This window comes from Sphaerodactylus townsendi, linkage group LG09 (assembly GCF_021028975.2).
Source record: "Sphaerodactylus townsendi isolate TG3544 linkage group LG09, MPM_Stown_v2.3, whole genome shotgun sequence".
NCBI classification, from domain to species: Eukaryota; Metazoa; Chordata; class Lepidosauria; order Squamata; family Sphaerodactylidae; genus Sphaerodactylus; species Sphaerodactylus townsendi.
In genome coordinates, this window is record NC_059433.1 from 80377353 (window position 1) to 80394503 (window position 17151).

General features: G+C 39.8%; 1 protein-coding gene across 1 annotated transcript in view; it reads left to right on the forward strand.

Moving 5' to 3' along the window:
* Positions 1 to 17151, forward strand: part of CSMD3 (CUB and Sushi multiple domains 3) — a 751931-nt gene that overhangs the window by 356909 nt on the left and 377871 nt on the right. The gene's annotated exons all lie outside the window — the stretch shown is intronic.

Below are 17151 nucleotides of genomic sequence, written 5' to 3' on the forward strand. Positions count from 1 at the left end.
CCAGTGATCAATGTCAGTTCAAAACAGCACATTAAATGGTGCCTGTGGTGGTGTGGGGACAATCAACATGGTACCAGGATAGTTATTATATGTATCCACCAAATTATGCAGTTTGGAAGAAAAAGCCCTATTATAGTTCATTGGATCAAGATGTCATATATGTATGGTCACAAGAGCCACTTCAGGAAGGAAGGAATACTTCATAAATCGATGCATTATTTCATTGATCTTTAATGATTCTTTCAAAAAGTGTTTTTCCCCTAAAACCATTGGCCATCTTTGGAAACAATTCTGAAAAAAGGAGTGAGGAAAGGTAATATGCAGCACATACAGAACACATACTTTTGTTTATCAGATGTAAATGTAAATGAGAACATTTGTCATTAAAGTGACAGCTTGGTGCTGGTTCATACCCTGTAGCTAGTAGCCTAGCATAAATAGTTTCTTTAGAATATTGAATTATTAGAATATGACCCTTCCCCCTTGGCCAAAAAGGAATCCTAATAGAACTTAATACAGATAACTTTGCACCTAATAATTATTTTTAAAGCAAGGTTCTGCCTATACGAAAAGAAGAATTTCTGTTAAGAAAAGTAATTCCCCCCTCCAAAGCCAGAGGTATTATTTACTGATCAAAGAACTTATGCTTTAATTTTTTGTGTGGTTTATCCATAGCTTTTCCATAAAAAAATGACACTCACACATAAGCTTAACAATGAGCAGAAAAGGTCAACTTGTTACTGACCTACTGGTACCCCCCCAAAAAAAATTGGATTGTATTATTTTAGTGACCTATTTCATTATACAGTGTTTTATGATTTCCACAGTTGTAGGTACATGATGTTTTCTAATGCGCAAGTGTGTTCTCTGAGTACTGCAGATGTTGTTTTTAAATAAACCACTATTGAGTTGCCAAGTCAGTTGTCTTGAATGTGGTGATCAGAGAGGAATTTTATCTGATGAAATTGATCAGAGAAAAAAAATCACAATTCCAAGAAAAAAGTTAGCATCCAGTGCTACTGTGTGTCCCACAGGTTCTTCTTCCAGTTTGACCCAAACTGCCTCCACTGGTGAGTTAAAGGAGGATATTGCGGCTCCTGCTGGTGATTTTACTGTTGCTAGGACATCTGCTGATGTTACTGTATCCAGTGTCACTGCTGTCACCAGCCCTAGAATATCCGAAGAGCAGCAAGTACAAGCTGTGAATCTCAGAAAATCTGATCTGGAATTCGCCACTTCCAAGGAGTCGCTCTCCCTTCAATCAGCAAATTTCCAAAGTACAAGAAGACGGCCAAGAAATGCTGAACAGATAGAAAGAACTAAAGAGCTTGCAGTTGTTACTCATAGAGGTATTGGATGTTCTTTTACTTGTGCCCATTTAGTTTACAGCCACATATGTGTCACCTGCACACTAACTTTTTTTCCCCCTGATTCCATAAAATGAAAGATTAGAAAAGTTTCAGTGAGAAATTGAAAATTAGAACATATGCATCCAGGGTCTTTAAAATGGTGGGAATGGAAGGCTCGCTCTTACAAACGGGTATAGTATTATAGAAAGTTCACATCGATGAGTCATAGGGCTTAGTCAAACCAGCTACAGGTCAGATTGATATGTATGCAGGTAAAAATGAAGCTATGGATGGATAGTGTATGGATGAATCATGATATAGACTGTCTCCATGTGGCAATTATAGATGATTTGGAAGAAATGGCACTAAACCTCTGTTGTGATTTGAGAAGTTCAGGTTGCTGATTGGTGCTGATCGAAACTCTTGACACTAAGTAAATCTAGCAAAATTGGGGGGAATAAGTCAATTTAAGCTGTGTTTAAAATATGTAATTGTAAAATTGGCAGAAAGAATTTGCATGGTGTTGTGATCTGTCATCTATTTGTACTGCAAGTGAATGCGATCTGAAATTAGACATTGACAACATCTTGACTATTTTAAGACTCACTGTTGCCCTTTACCTATCAAATCACCAGACCAAAGCCAACGTTGAAGCAAAGAACAGACAAACAGGGAATGTAGTGCCATTTTCAAATTTACACCTGCTATTATTCTAATAAGAGCTGCAATATCAAAATGTCCACATTAGCTTAATTTTAAAGTGGCATTATCTAAAATTAGGGGCTTCTTAAAACATGGAAGTAAAATACCAACTTTTAAAATGGAAATAAATTGTTCATCCTAATTGAAGATTTTTTTTTCACAGTGATACTTTTGCCAGACAGCAACTGTTTGTGATTTATAAGAATAATTCTAGAGAACAGTTATTTATACTGAAATTATAAGTGTTTTCTTAATACGTAGGGATCCTGCAGCAGCCCCAACCCCTCCTGCCACTTGTTAGGATGGCAGAGAAAAGGGGGAGACTGCTGAAAATCAATGACAGCACTATGTAACTTCCCAGGTAAACCTGGAAGTGACATCATTGGTCCATTACACATGGAACACTTACCTCGGGCCTGTTAGCTGTGTGATGAGGCTGAAGTGTGTTCTCCTTGTGTTTCTCTGTTTACATGCAAGGAATCTGCCCAGTCCCCCCACAGCTAGTCTTAGCATGCCTCTGTTTCCTGGTTCTCTTAACTCTGCCTCTCTTAAACACACAGATCTCGTAACACTCAGTAGTCACAATACTATAGAGCTGATATTTTCTCCCCACCTTCATTTTCCCTCTACAAACACACACACACACACGCACACACACTCCCAGCATCTCTCTCACTGCTGCCATGAGAGAGAGGCTTGTTTTAAAAAAGAGGCTTGTCTTTAAAAATTTTTTTAAAAAAATCTCCAAATCATCAGGGAAGGCAGAGGCAGACCTGGGGATGTGGGCTGGAGCTAGAAACAGACTTTATTTGTGCTAATCCTTGCAAAAGCTAGGTTGGTTATATCGATTAGGCTTGGTGATTCGGATATCTGAATAACCTAAAATGGCTGAATTGTGGCCTATTCGAGCGTATTTGGGCCATATTCGGCCTGAGTACATTATGCCTGAAAATGAGCTAATTTGAATAGAATGTATTCGGATTGGCTTGTATATATTCGGCGGTATTCGGGGATTGTTTAAATGATCCTCGAATGCCACCGCTTCCTCTCTTCCTCTAGCAAGTGCCTGCAAGCCAGAATTGTAGTCCCTTTAAAGGTTCATGTCTTGCAGGCATTTGCCAGGGAAAGGGGGGTGGGCTGTCTGCCAAACTGAAGAGAGTCCACCCCCTTCCCCCTCCAACAAGTGAGGCTTGGGGTTTCTCTCTCTTTCCAATCTTTCTCTCTCTTTCTCCCAAGTGCTTCTCTTCCTTCCATGCCATGCCGAAGCACTTGGGAAAAAGGGAGAGGAAGACTCAAAAGGGAGAGAATCAGGAGGGGGTGTGTGGATTCTTTAGTTTGTTTTTTCTTTAAACATTGGAAACGATGGGGGATGATGCACCCTCTTTGGGGGTCCATAACATTGGACCCCCTGAACCAAACTACACCAAACCTGAGTGCCACTAGCTTTAAAAATGCACCTCCTACAGGCCAAAACCCCCCATACATCAAAAATACAAAAAAAACCCAAAAAACAGACGGACCCAAATTATTTGGGTATACCGAATATGTTATTCATCTTATTTGGGCATACAGATAATTTTATGCCCATATAAACCTGAATCTGAATTTTACCAAATATATTTGGTATTGCTCAGCCCTAATATCAACATATTGATATATCAATATGAGTGTTTAGAGAAGAAGAAAGGAGCCAGCAACCTGGAAGGGACGGATGGGGGGGGGGGGAAGCATGGATGGCAGTGCAAAAAGCAGGAAGGGTGGCATTAGGTATGGCCATGGGTGAAGCAAAAAGGTCCGGGGCAAAGCTGTGCTCATGGGAAAATCTCCCCACTCTGGCAACAAACAAAATTAAATTCATGTTAAAAATGGTCTCGCTTGCAGCCAGGAGACTGAAAAAATAAAACTGGAACTGGAAGGAAAACGTCTGTACAAGAGATCTTGCTGCAACAGACATTTGCCCCCATCGCACAGCAGATGCCTTGTGCGTAATCGGCCATTGTGTCGGTGTAATCTTCTAGGATTGGCAAAAACGACAAAAAAATAGAGTCTTTGGTGAATACTTGAGTGTTGCATTGACATAACAATGTCACTTCCAGGTTCACATTCCAGTCCCTGTCTGCTACTGGCTGGCAACCTTAGTGGTAAGGAATACCAGTAAACAACTTCATAATCAGCTTAAAATTCGAGGGCAGATTTCTGCAATATGTGGAATAATACCAAACAAAAGTATATGCCCAGAGTGTCTATATTGCTATGCAGTTAGCATTAAGAAGTAGATGGCTTATTGGCAGTTTTGAAGCTTAGAACCTCTCTCTAGAATTGTGGTAATCCCTTCTTTATTTGGTATGCAAGTGCTTTCTGATGCTTTCTTTTCTGAAATGCCAGGAACACACTGTGTGGAATTTATAATTTTAAAGGACTTAGTACTATGCTGGGAGTGGAAAAGGGAAAAGAAAAGGTATGAATTTGTAGGATTCTGCCCACTAGATACTAGTTGATGGCTCTTGGCCCACATTTCTAGGCACATATTTTACAGTACATTGTACAGATGGCCTCTGCTCAGTTTTTTTTTTTTTTTTGGCTGTACATGAGCAAAGGATTGTACCTCACTAGTTCTATTAGATTTTGTTTCTGGTCATTTCTATTAAATTCTCCATCATGTTAATTATTCTTAATTATTCAACAGATTTTCTGCTTCAGGGGTTTCTACCGCTGTGGATACATGCCAGTGGTTGTTGGAAAACATATTGCATCTCTTGACTGTTAATCCTGTGTTGGGAATTTTCACAAGTATATTTACATAGTAGCAACTTCCACCCAGTATCGGTTTTCCTTTTACACTTTTTTCTGTATGTAGTTCAGAAAAAAGTGTAATATGTCTCTAATATAATATCTCTCTTTCCAGAAAAAAAGAATATACATGCACACACTGCTTATGGTACGGAGATAGATAGATAGATAGATAGATAGATAGATAGATAGATAGATAGATAGATAGATAGATAGATAGATAGATAGATAGATAGATAGATAGATAGATAGATAGATAGATAGATAGATAGATAGATAGATAGATAGATAGATAGATAGATAGATAGATAGATAGATAGATAGATAGATAGATAGAGATGACTTTAAGTAGTGTCAAACTTCAACTAATATATCATAATCCTCTGCAGAACCTTGCTTGACAGTCCACCATCCAAATACCAACCCTGCTAACTTCTGAGATGTGATGATATTGGTGCCTGCTTCCCACTCAAAACCATGGTAGCATGCTAAAATTCTGAAAAGCAATTGTATAAAGCATAGGAAAGGTCTGTGACTGCTTCAATTCTCTTCTGTGACTGGGATGATGTAGGCGGACATACACTTGCATGGAATAAGATGTGAAACTGAAGCAAATAAAACAACCCTTTCTTCAACAGAGCTTAATAAGGGGTTCTTTATAGTCATTGGGTTGGATCCCATGGAAGAGCCACTTGTGTCAAAGGAAGGAATGCCACCAAGAAAAATATACTACCTACAGTAGAATAGATTCATGAGATCCAACTCAGTGGATCAGATGGAATTTGAGAACATACAGTAAGAACATAAGAACATAAGAACAAGCCAGCTGGATCAGACCAAAGTCCATCTAGTCCAGCTCTCTGCTACTCGCAGTGGCCCACCAGGGGACTTTGGGAGCTCACATGCAGGATGTGAACACAATGGCCTTCTGTGGCTGTTGCTCCTGATCACCTGGTCTGTTAAGGCATTTGCAATCTCAGATCAAGGAGGATCAAGATTGGTAGCCATAAATCGACTTCTCCTCCATAAATCTCCTCCATAAATCTCCTCCAGAGCCCTTCGGGGATGGGGCGGTATATAAGTCCAATAAAATAAATAAATAATAAATAAATAAATAAATAAATCTGTCCAAGCCCCTTTTAAAGCTATCCAGGTTAGTGGCCATCACCACCTCCTGTGGCAGTATATTCCAAACACCAATCACACGTTGCGTGAAGAAGTGTTTCCTTTTATTAGTCCTAATTCTTCCCCCCAGCATTTTCAATGAATGCCCCCTGGTTCTAGTATTGTGAGAAAGAGAGGAAAATTTCTCTCTGTCAACATTTTCTACCCCATGCATAATTTTATAGACTTCAATCATATCCCCCCTCAGCCGCCTCCTTTCCAAACTAAAAAGTCCCAAACGCTGCAGCCTCTCCTCATAGGGAAGGTGCTCCAGTCCCTCAATCATCCTTGTTGCCCTTCTCTGCCCTTTTTCTATCTCCCTCACCTCCAATATTATCCTTTTTTTGAGATGTGGTGACCAAGAACTGGACACAGTACTCCAAGTGCGGTCGCACCACTGCTTTATATAAGGGCATGACAATCTTTGCAGTTTTATTATCAATTCCTTTTCTAATGATCCCCAGCATAGAGTTTGCCTTTTTTACAGCTGCCATGCATTGAGTTGACATTCCCATGGAACTATCAACTAAGACGCCCAAATCCCTTTCCTGGTCTGCTTGTGACTGATAAAGTACTGACAGCCCTGTAAGCGTGTATATGTGAAGTTTTGGATTTTTTTGCTATGCCCCTATAAGCACTTTACATTTTGCTACATTGAACTGCATTTGCCATTTCTGAGCCCACTCACCTAATTTATCAAAGTCCGCTTGGAGCTCTTCGCAATCCTTTGTGGTTCTCACCACCCTACATAATTTGGTATCATCTGCAAACTTGGCCACCACGCTACCCACCCCTACTTCCAGGTCATTTATGACAGTAGTCTTCATCTACTGAATAGAAATCATAATGTATCATCAAACCACATTTACCCTTTGATTGTATTGTCATTAAACCTTTTCTGTGAAGAATCACCTATAAACTTTTTAACCTTGTTATTCAAGGCACCTTACATCCCCCTCCCCCCAAATGCCAAATACAGCAAAACCATATTTATTCCCCTTCTACAGAAAATGTAGGCTGTTTAAACATCGTGAAAAGCCATCATAAAAAAGTGGTTTTACTGTGACTCCTGAAAGCTTCTCAAGACTGCGTGCCCATCTTCAGGGAGCCTGTAACACAAACTGGGTGTTATCACAACCATCACCCTTTTGCTCCCTCCATCATTTGCTCCAGGACATCAAGTGGCCAGGAGCACATGCCTGAGATGCTGCTACTGAAGGATCCCCATCCCTTTTGGGAAACCCTATCTCTATCAGCAGAGTTTAAAGCGGAGCTACTCTAGTAAGATGAGAAGCTCTAGTAGTCTTCTTGCACTCACTGCAGCCTTCTATCACACTTGGAAAAGAATACTCTCCATGCAAGATGTTCTTTCCATAGGAAGGTTTTACTTTAGCAGTTGCAAGGTTACACAAGTCTATGCTATACAAGACTATAAGACTATGCAGAACTCTTCAGCAATAACAAAGTTGAACACACACTGAACTAGACTCAACTCTCTGAACTTAGCATATACAATGCAATGGTTCTTATACATCCAACAAGGATACTTCCCCACCCCGGCTTAACAGCCTCTCATTGTGGTCTAGAGCAGGGGTGCAGGAGACCACCTCTTGGCTCTCCAGATGTTCAGGAACTACAATTCCCATCAGCCTTTGTCAGCATGGCCAATTGGCCATGCTGGTAGGGGCTGATGGGAATTGTAGTTCCTGAACATCTGGAGAGCCGCAGGTTCCCTACCCCTGGTCTAGAGAGTCACAGTTGAACTCACCAATCATGTTAAAGATCAACTGTTGCTACTTCACCCTAGACTGACTGTCTCCAGCCTTGCTGTTGGCAAACTTCTGCTGATTAGAAGATGAACCTTTTGTGAACCTTTATTTTATATTTCATGACATCCTCTCCAAGCCTTCCCGTTAAAGTATTGAGGTGTTCCTTCTGCCATTCCAGTTACCCCAGTTTCTCAGCTTCCCTCCCATCATTCTAGTGCCTTGAATTACCAAGAAAGTGAGATGTACATGTATGCATGAGCCTTTCCAAGCAAACTAAATACTTGAATAAGAGGGTCAGGGAATTCAGATTACATTATAACTGGCATGTATCCCACAGAAAAAGCCAACACCAGCAAAATGGGGGGGGGGGGGAATATCAGCACACAGCTTGAAGGTGGCTTCCTAGTGACAAGCTGGCCATATGGTGCAAACTTGCTTTGGTTCTTAATCCCACTGATCACCACATGCGTCACTACCTTCCTGACTGTGTAATTCAAAGCTTTTCTTTGATAGTGTACACATAGCATATTTTCCTAAGGCAAATAGCTACTCATTCATGACAGCAACAACAACAGAAAAATAATGGGGCTCTGACACCTTTAGTGGGAGGACAACTGAAAGATGGCAGCCAGTATACAGTATCTGGCCTGTGAGTACGTTTGGGGAGAGATGGTACTTCAAATATGTTGGTTCAAGGTTATGAAGGTATTTGAAGGTTATATTACAACACCTTGAATTGAACTCAGAAACTAACTGGCAGCCTGTGTAGGTGTTTTAAAAATATGCAAGATGCATTCCTGTGAGCTAGCCTTTGACAATAATCATGTTGCTGAATTCTGAACTAGCCATAGTTTCTGGGTTGTCTGACTTCAAGGTTATAAATACATTGATTAGTTGGCCTGGTCAGCTAAGCCTAAGAAAGGAAAGAGCTGGTGAAACTCACATCCACTACACCAGTCTGTTTTCCAAACAGCAAGGCTGAATCCATGAGCACGTCCAAATTCTTAATTTGCTTCACAAGTGTCCATGAGATTTGTATTCTAACCTTCCTCCAAGTCACTCAGGGTGGCAAGTATGTACATTTTCTCCACTATATTGTCACAAAAATTTTGTGAAGTAAGTTGGGGGAGGGGGGAAGACTCACTGAAGATCACCCAGAACTTCATGGCTGTGATAGCATTCAAGCTTGACTCCCAGTTTACTATGCAGTACAATTCTCCTGCACATATGGGTATATTTCCATAGCTACCATTTGCTAAGAATGCATTAAATGCTGTTAAAGCATGTTACAGTAATAAGCAACTATTACTGCTTATTCTTCTCTGAAAAATAGTAGATTTCTGGAAGCAAAGAAAAGACATTAGTGTTTCAAGCAATAAATCAACCACAGATTGATCGGATTAGGAAGATGCTTTTGCCCTGTGGGCAAGATTCTTGATAATTACATGTGTATAACCTTGCACAGAGACAAAGTAGGATTAAATGGACTGCTGGGCTAGTGCAGGATGACAAATGAGATAGCCTTACATTTTCTAAAGACAGATGACAACCAATGAGAGCTAGATACCTTCTCTGTCATTCGCCTACATTATTTCTCGTTAGTGATCAGTTACTGTGAATGCAGTATTCTTTTGTCTTTCATTCAAGGAACGAATAAGTACTTCTCATCATACACAATGAGGAACGTATGTCCTTTTTTTTTAAAAAAAAGACCCTTCCTCTAGCAAACAGGGAAAGTCACTTTAATTATTCTGTATTTAAAGTATTGTACATGAAATCAGGTTACATATACAGGGTTTGTGCATCACATTTGATGCTACATAATAAATGATCAAATAAAATATATTGAGTTCACAGAGCAAAAACATTTGTTTCTATGCTGTGTGGTGTCATTTTCTGTCCCGCCCTCCTGATTATACTTTTCAGCACTATTTTCCTTCTTCTTCCCCCTAATTGTTCTCAGCTTCACTGCCATTTAATTCAGGCATCTCTAGTAAATCATTTATTTTCTTAATAGGCATCCACAGCATCAAGTCAAAGTGGTGTCATAACTAGGAGTATATAGATACCTTCAGTTCTATTCAGATGAATCTCATTTTCTGTTCCAGTTCAGTCATCTTCCTTTAAATTTAGTTTTCTGTCACTCAGTACTCAGTAGTATTGAGTACTATACAGTACTTGTTGATGACCGTCTTGTGTTATTTATTCATTTACTTAGTTTATAGTCATCTTTTCTTGCTGAGATTAAAGGTGGATTACAAAAGGTGGGACTAGCTAAGGTTTTCTGATTTTTACTGAGTTCAGTCATCAGGGAGGAAAAATGATTCTGTGGGTGTGGAATTCTGAAATGTAAAGATCATGGAAAATATGTATCATTACTTTCTGAAAGTTCTTGGTGTGTCTGCAAAGATAGACATCCAGTATAATGTCTACCATGAATTTCGTTTGGCAATGTGTGGAAGATCAGGAGACTTCTGATAAACAGACCTTTTTGAACCTTGTACTTTCTTCTTTTGTCATAACAATAAGAGAAGATGGATTGGGAATCCATGTGTCCAATTTAGATGGTGGTTGGAATGAATCTGGGCTATGTTTAAGGAAGGCCAGCTCTAGGGTGGGAAATCCCTGGAGAATTTTTTTTTGGGGGGGTAGAACCTGGGAATAGCCCTGCCCTCAGCAGACCATAATGACCTAGAGTCCACCCTCCAAAGCAGCATTTTTTTTCAGGGGCAACTGATCTTGGTTGTCTGAAGATCAATTGTAATAGTAGGAGATAATTAGGTACCACCTGGAGGTTGGCAGCACTAGCTAAATTGAATTTTAGATTAAGCAATCTGGGTCTCCATTCTAACATAACAATGGATTTGGTCAGGTGAAATTCTAAGGCATTATTAGAATTCCATTGCCTTTATCTTTTAAGAATATCTGGAAAAAATTCTAATTGCAATTTATTCTTATAATGATTGTGGTAATATAACATAATTGCATGAAGTGGAAGTATGGTTACCATTTGTTAATTATCTGTAACTGGGCTTTGTTATATTTTTATGCAGTCTTTTTAATAGGACTTTTAGCGATTTCTGTCTCTTACATTTTCATTCTCTTTTATTCTGCATGCCCAACTCCATAATTTATTTTAGTTCCTGGATTTACTTTGTTTTTGCTAATGGAAATTTCTGAGTATACTGGCAGTCATTTATGTTCTATCTGGGAAAAGACAGCTGTGAATTACCACGGACCAAGGTTGCCGAGCAAGGTGGGCAAAGCGGAGTTTCCCTGTTCCGACCTCAATGATGATGGAAGCAGGTGGCTGGCCATGTTGGGCCAGGGCAAGAGCCAAAGTGCCGGCGACCAGCAGCCGCATCAGCAAAGGGGAGGGCAACTCAAGACTTTAAAGGGCCAAGCCATCCTTTGTGTTGGCCATGTGCTTGGGCCGGCTAGCGATTTGCCTTATGTTACTTGGCTTTATTAATGCATGCTAGATTGTCTAGCCATTGGTGGTTTGGCACATGGGTATTGATCTGGAAGGGCTAGGGGAAGGGAGCTGGCAAGCTAACCCTTCCACTCGGGAATGGCTGACAATGGCAAGGGGCTACTGCCCTGCCAATAGGGTGTCTGGTGAGCACCTCTTGCCAGGAGCATCTGTCTGGCAGAGCCCCACAGCAGAGCAAAGCTCCAGTATGAGACATCCACTCGCGGGAGCCTCACTGTGATGCTTATATGATCAGATCAAGACCCATGCTGCGCCTCACACTTCTATTTGATTAATAAAAAATGACTATGGCCAATTGATTTACCCCAGCTAAAATTGTGTGGTATGATTATTGGGCAAGGTCTTCGCCCTGAAGGAGTTCTAATCTCGGACGTCAAAATTATTGGTGACTGATTATCCCATAATGGTCCAATTGCAATTAAATAAGAAGAAGTCTAGTGGCACCTTAAGGACTAACAACATTTATTTCAATATGAGCTTTTGTGAGTCATAGCTCACTTCAGACGTTTGTTGCAGTAAGAAAAAAAAAACCTATATTGGATTGAATGGACATGAACTGAATCACATTTTGCACTTGTGGTCCACTAGGCAATTGCCTTATCATGGACACATCAGCAAGTCTAGATTTATATATACAATAGTCTAGATTTATCTATACAAAGAAATATGCAAACTAACAGTCCTTACCTGTAAAAGGTGATCATAAGCATACATCTTAATTTGATATTGTATGTATACATTGACTTTGACATGTTATTATAGATGCTGGATATATGTTTATTTCTAAAAATACTTTTTTGTATTGAACTATATCAAAATAATGCTCAGTATATTTGTTATAACTTTCATTTGGTTTTCATCTGAAAAGGCAATAGAGAGGCAATATTTATAATATATGGTTTTGTTGACAACCCAGTGGAGTGATATTCTTTACAGTTTCAGTTTGTCCCCTATATAAGTCATACCCCCCACCCCGTAGGCTAGGCAACAAATTGTTTTTCTCTTTCCTGAAGTTGTTCATTAGAGTCAAGAGAGACATTCAAAACTACAAATTAAGTTATAGATATATGTAGCACATGTCACATGAAGTTTTCTTATTTGGCAACTTTGTGATGTATAATTTTAGAATTATCCATTATTCCTAATGTTTCTTTTCTTTTACTGCTTTGTACTCATAAAAGGTGAAGAAAATGTTTGAACATAATAATATATTTAAAATGTAGGTATGTGCAAAGAAATCCTTTCATACAGTGAAGTTCATTGAGCCCTGCTAAACGGTCCACTGAGCTATAATAGTATTTTATTGTATGACAAATTAGTACTATATCTTTGCATACAGATTGTTGGTAGGTGACCTATAGATAATTAAGCATATATCCCCTGCTGCTTCCTGTTCCAGTTACAGGTTTTTGTGATTTGCTTTTATTCTCTGAACATGGAACAGAGCTGATTATAATCACAGTTCACAGTAGCTAAATGAACAGAACTGTAAAAGCAAAGGTGCAGAGGATTGAAGTATATCCCTAGGAAGGACATTTGGCATGTAAAATTCCTCACTAAACAAACAAACTTTTTTAAAAAGTCAACTTTCAACTTCATTTAAAAGCAAAATCTTTCCCAACTTGAGTTGCCAGGCCATGCTTGTCAAGTGTCTGGAGGGTTAGAGATGGGGATATGGGGTGGCACAATGTCTGCACCTTTATGTCACTTTCAGGAAAATATGAAAGTAGTGTTGGGTAGCTCTAGGAATCTCCAGAAACTCTATTGTAAAACATAGCATTCTCAGTTACCCTACATCACTTCCAATTACTTTTTTTTTGTTTTTACTGGTAGTTTTATATTTAAACACACACACACAAACCCGGAGAAATAAAGAGAGAGAGAGAGAGAGAGCGTTGAGTAAATGTATGATGGTGTGTGTGTGAGAGAGTGTGTGTGTGTGTGTACCCCATCAGGGATTTTAAAAGGAGAGATGTTCTGAGGTGGTTTGCCATTGCTAAAACGAGTCTGGGATTATCTTGGGTAGGGATAGATGGGAACATAATCTTAATAGTGTGCACCCTTAGCGGGTTGGAAGGAAGGGCAGAATACTTTACTACCCTATCAATGACTAAAAAGCAGAGCAATCCTGTGCAGAGCTACTCCAGTCTTAGTTCAAGAAGACTGCACTTGTTTGGGAAGGATCACCCTTCCTTGGCTGCTTAACGGATGTTCAGGTTATCAACCAATCTGTTTGCAAACCGGAGGGATATACAGTTTTCTAAGCATTGGCGTCAATGAGCAAGAGACTTCAGCTAGGTATACTGATGGGTCTTATTAGCTGTGAACTTCAACTTCATATTAGTTTGGGGAAATTTTTAAAGTTGTACAATTTTGTCAGACTGCGGGAGCTGGGATCTTCTTTGACTTTGGTGGCTAAAATATTTTTTCCCTCCAAAATCAAAATTCAATTATTCTCCTCTGGATTAATCAAATACTGGATCCTTCTTCTAAGGGTGAGGGAAAAATCATTCCTTTTGTATTTATATGGCAATATTGTCTTTTTTTTCCTGGACAGTGACTTTAATTATTGCCCAGCTTCCTCTACTGCTGCATTCCCCTCTTACCTGTTTATTGTAGCCCAGTGCCTTCTGTTTCTCATCTGTACTCCTCACCTTTCTTCCTCTGGTAACCTTCTTCCTTTAAAGATTTATTTTTTTTCTTTTCTTGTATTTGGGTCACCTCTGTTGTTTCACTGTTTCTAATATATGATGGTGCAGAGTGACAGCAGTAGCCCTGAAGTTTTTTTTTTTTTTTGCAGTTTATACAGGATTCTCACATCATGAACCTTGATATGAAGCAGGTACTTGGACCAGTCCAGATACCTTGACTTGCAATCAGTTCATATTTAAACTTATCTGAATTATATCAAAACAGGTTATTTTCTTACAGTTGGAGAGCTGTACATTTACAGAAGTCCATGGTGTTCCATAGACAGTGGGCAAACACAAAGTTGTCCAAAAGATCTGACTTAATATACTCAAGCTATAGGTGAAGCTACCACCACTGCTGTGTGATCCAGGTAGAAGAAGATAGTGTTGCTACCAGATGATAACAGGTGGTGGTGGGAAAGGATCAGGCAAAGGTAGCTGCAATGCAGCTGGGTGGGAAGAGGAAGAGGGCAGGGTGGGAAGAGGAGAGGTTGCTGCTGCTGCAAGAGCCAGTCTGGTGATGGTAACATTGCTACAAGTGGATGAATGGGTGAGGGAGGTTGCCAGAGATTAATAGAATTTTCCCCTGTGAGTCTTGTGGGGCCTTCATTGCTATCTTTTCTAAGACTGTTTGATGCCAGTGGTTTTAGAAGGGGAAAACTCTGATTTGGATTGCACAGTTGATGAGCTCCAGCCTCTTGGTTCATTTGTATCGAGTCCCAAGTATTTTCGGCGTAGATATTGGATATCAGCTACTAAATAAATAGTGTTTAACTGACAGGCCCAAATTTAGTTTGCTTTGTTCTCTGTGCACTTCATTGGTCAGGCCACACCTGGAGTTCTCTGTGCATTTCTGGGAGTCTCGTTTCAAAAAGTATGTAGACAGAATGGAGTGGGTACAGGAGAGAGTGAAGAGGATGATCAGGGGCCTAGAGATGAAGCCCTAAATGGAAAGGCTGAGGGATCTGGGAATGTTCAATCTAGAGGGCAGGACATTATTGCTCTCTTTAAATATTTGAAAGGCTGTCACTTAGAGGAGGGCAGTGAGATGTTCCTGTTGGCAGAAGAGGATAGGATGCTCAATAATGGGTACCAGCTGAATATCAAGGAGACAAAAATACAGTAGTTTAGCAGTTGAATGGGCTGCCCTGGGAGGTGACAGTATTCAAGCAGCAGTCGGACAAACACTTGTCAGGGATGCTTTAGAGTAATCCTGCATCGACCAGGTATTGTATGGTTCCCTCCAACTCTTTGATTTTATGAACACAAGGGTTTGTACAAATGTAGGGTATTTGCTTTTATGAGCAGCTCTTCCAAAGGATGTGTGGAAGCTCCCTCTCCCTTTCCATGCACTAGCTTTTTGCAGTGTGGCTGTAAAGATTATTTGACTGTGTAGAGAAAATTATGTGGATTCATTTCGGTGTGAAATTCATTTGCTGTGAAATCATTTGTGAAGCTATTAAGCTGTGAGGCCATCTTCTAAATTCAACATTCAGGGGTTTTTTTTGGTTATTATTCTACCTTATATAGATTTGGCAGGATCAAGCCTGGTCTTCTCTATTGAGGAATGAGTACTGCAAGGGATGCATTAATAATCACTCTATTCATTGGAGGGGGGAGATGACATCAGTCCTGATGAGATTAGTAGTTTCTGGCAAGAGACCCATTGTAATACAGCTTGCAATCCATTAGGGTGTGGGAAGGAACGACTAGGTTGGTGTTTGAGTGAGTCATCTTTAGATGCCAGGTGTCTGCCTGGATTCCATTTTGTCCCTGGTAGAACCATGTTGAAATAAACCTTCACTATACCCACACATACAGAGATGTTAACATTCTCATAACTGCCCCTTAGGATGGTGGGAGGAGTCTGACAACTAACAATCATGTTTACAATTTATCATCTTCTCCATTTTATTCTTACTAAGCATGTGGCTTAGGATAGGCTCAGAAAGAGGGGCAAAGGTGAAAGGGCATCTTTAAATCTCATCTACGGTTTATACCTGCCCAATAGGCTTACAAGTTAGCAATCTCAAAGGGTACAAAAAGAAGAAAATATGAGCTATACAACAGATCGTACCACATGTGTTGCTTACGAACACTCATAACCTCCATTATTGATTTTTTGGGGCTAATTTTATGATTCTTAACAACTATCTCTTTTATATGACAGTAAACTCTCTCTCTCTCTCTCTCTGCCTAATATTCCTCAGATAGTTTTTGTTATTGAAGTGTAAGATTAGCATCTAATGGGAAGGGTTAACAATAATGTACCTCTAAAGTTTAGAGAGAAAAACCCCATTGAGCTGAGGTAATTAAGTTTAATAGTTAGGAGTATATAGATACATGGATACATTAGTCCATATATCAGTTGTTATTTGTCCCTTCCTTTACATTTCATTTGCAGTGATGAAATCAATGAATCCAGTGGGAGGGACAACAATGTGGATTTTGCACTTTACGACACTTGCACTTTTTGCACTATTAAAAGAATCACCTTAAGATTGTGAGCTGAATATTTGGCAGCTTGGGCACAGTGGGTTGTGCTGTAGTCTCTGGGACTAATTGTGTCTGGCACAGATAGTAAAATGCCACAAGAAAGGCATAATTCACTTGAGCCTCTATTGTCAAGCAGGCATCAAGGAAAACAACCAAAATCTTGACGGCTGCCATAGCAACTAATTGCACCCCATCAAGAGTGGGCAACTGGCATCCTCCCACCTTCCACTTTCAGCTGAGCCACAGGACCTCCATCTTAGTGGATTTAACTTCAGCTGGCTCTCTTTCATCCATTCCATCACAGTCCGCAAGCAACTGGCCAAAACACTATGGGGGCATCCAGATGATGCATTAAGATGGCATTAATATAATGCCATGAAACCAGCCAATATTGTTTAGATTTTATATTATCCCTCCGTCACCTTGTTGCAGATGCTATCTGTACAGTGTATTAGGAGAGACCAAAATAAAATAGGGGGGGATTCTAGTTGGATCATGATCCAGCTAAATTAAAGTGACTTCATTATGAGACATGTGCAACCCAATCAAATAACTTCCACTGTGCCTTAGGGGAAGGAAAAGTGCACACATTTAATTTTCCTAGTGAAATCATTGGGATTTTAAACTGCTTCTTATTTCATTTTGGTAATTTTCCTCTAATCCTTTCTTTTTTTCCTATTCCTGCCTTTTCTCTTCAT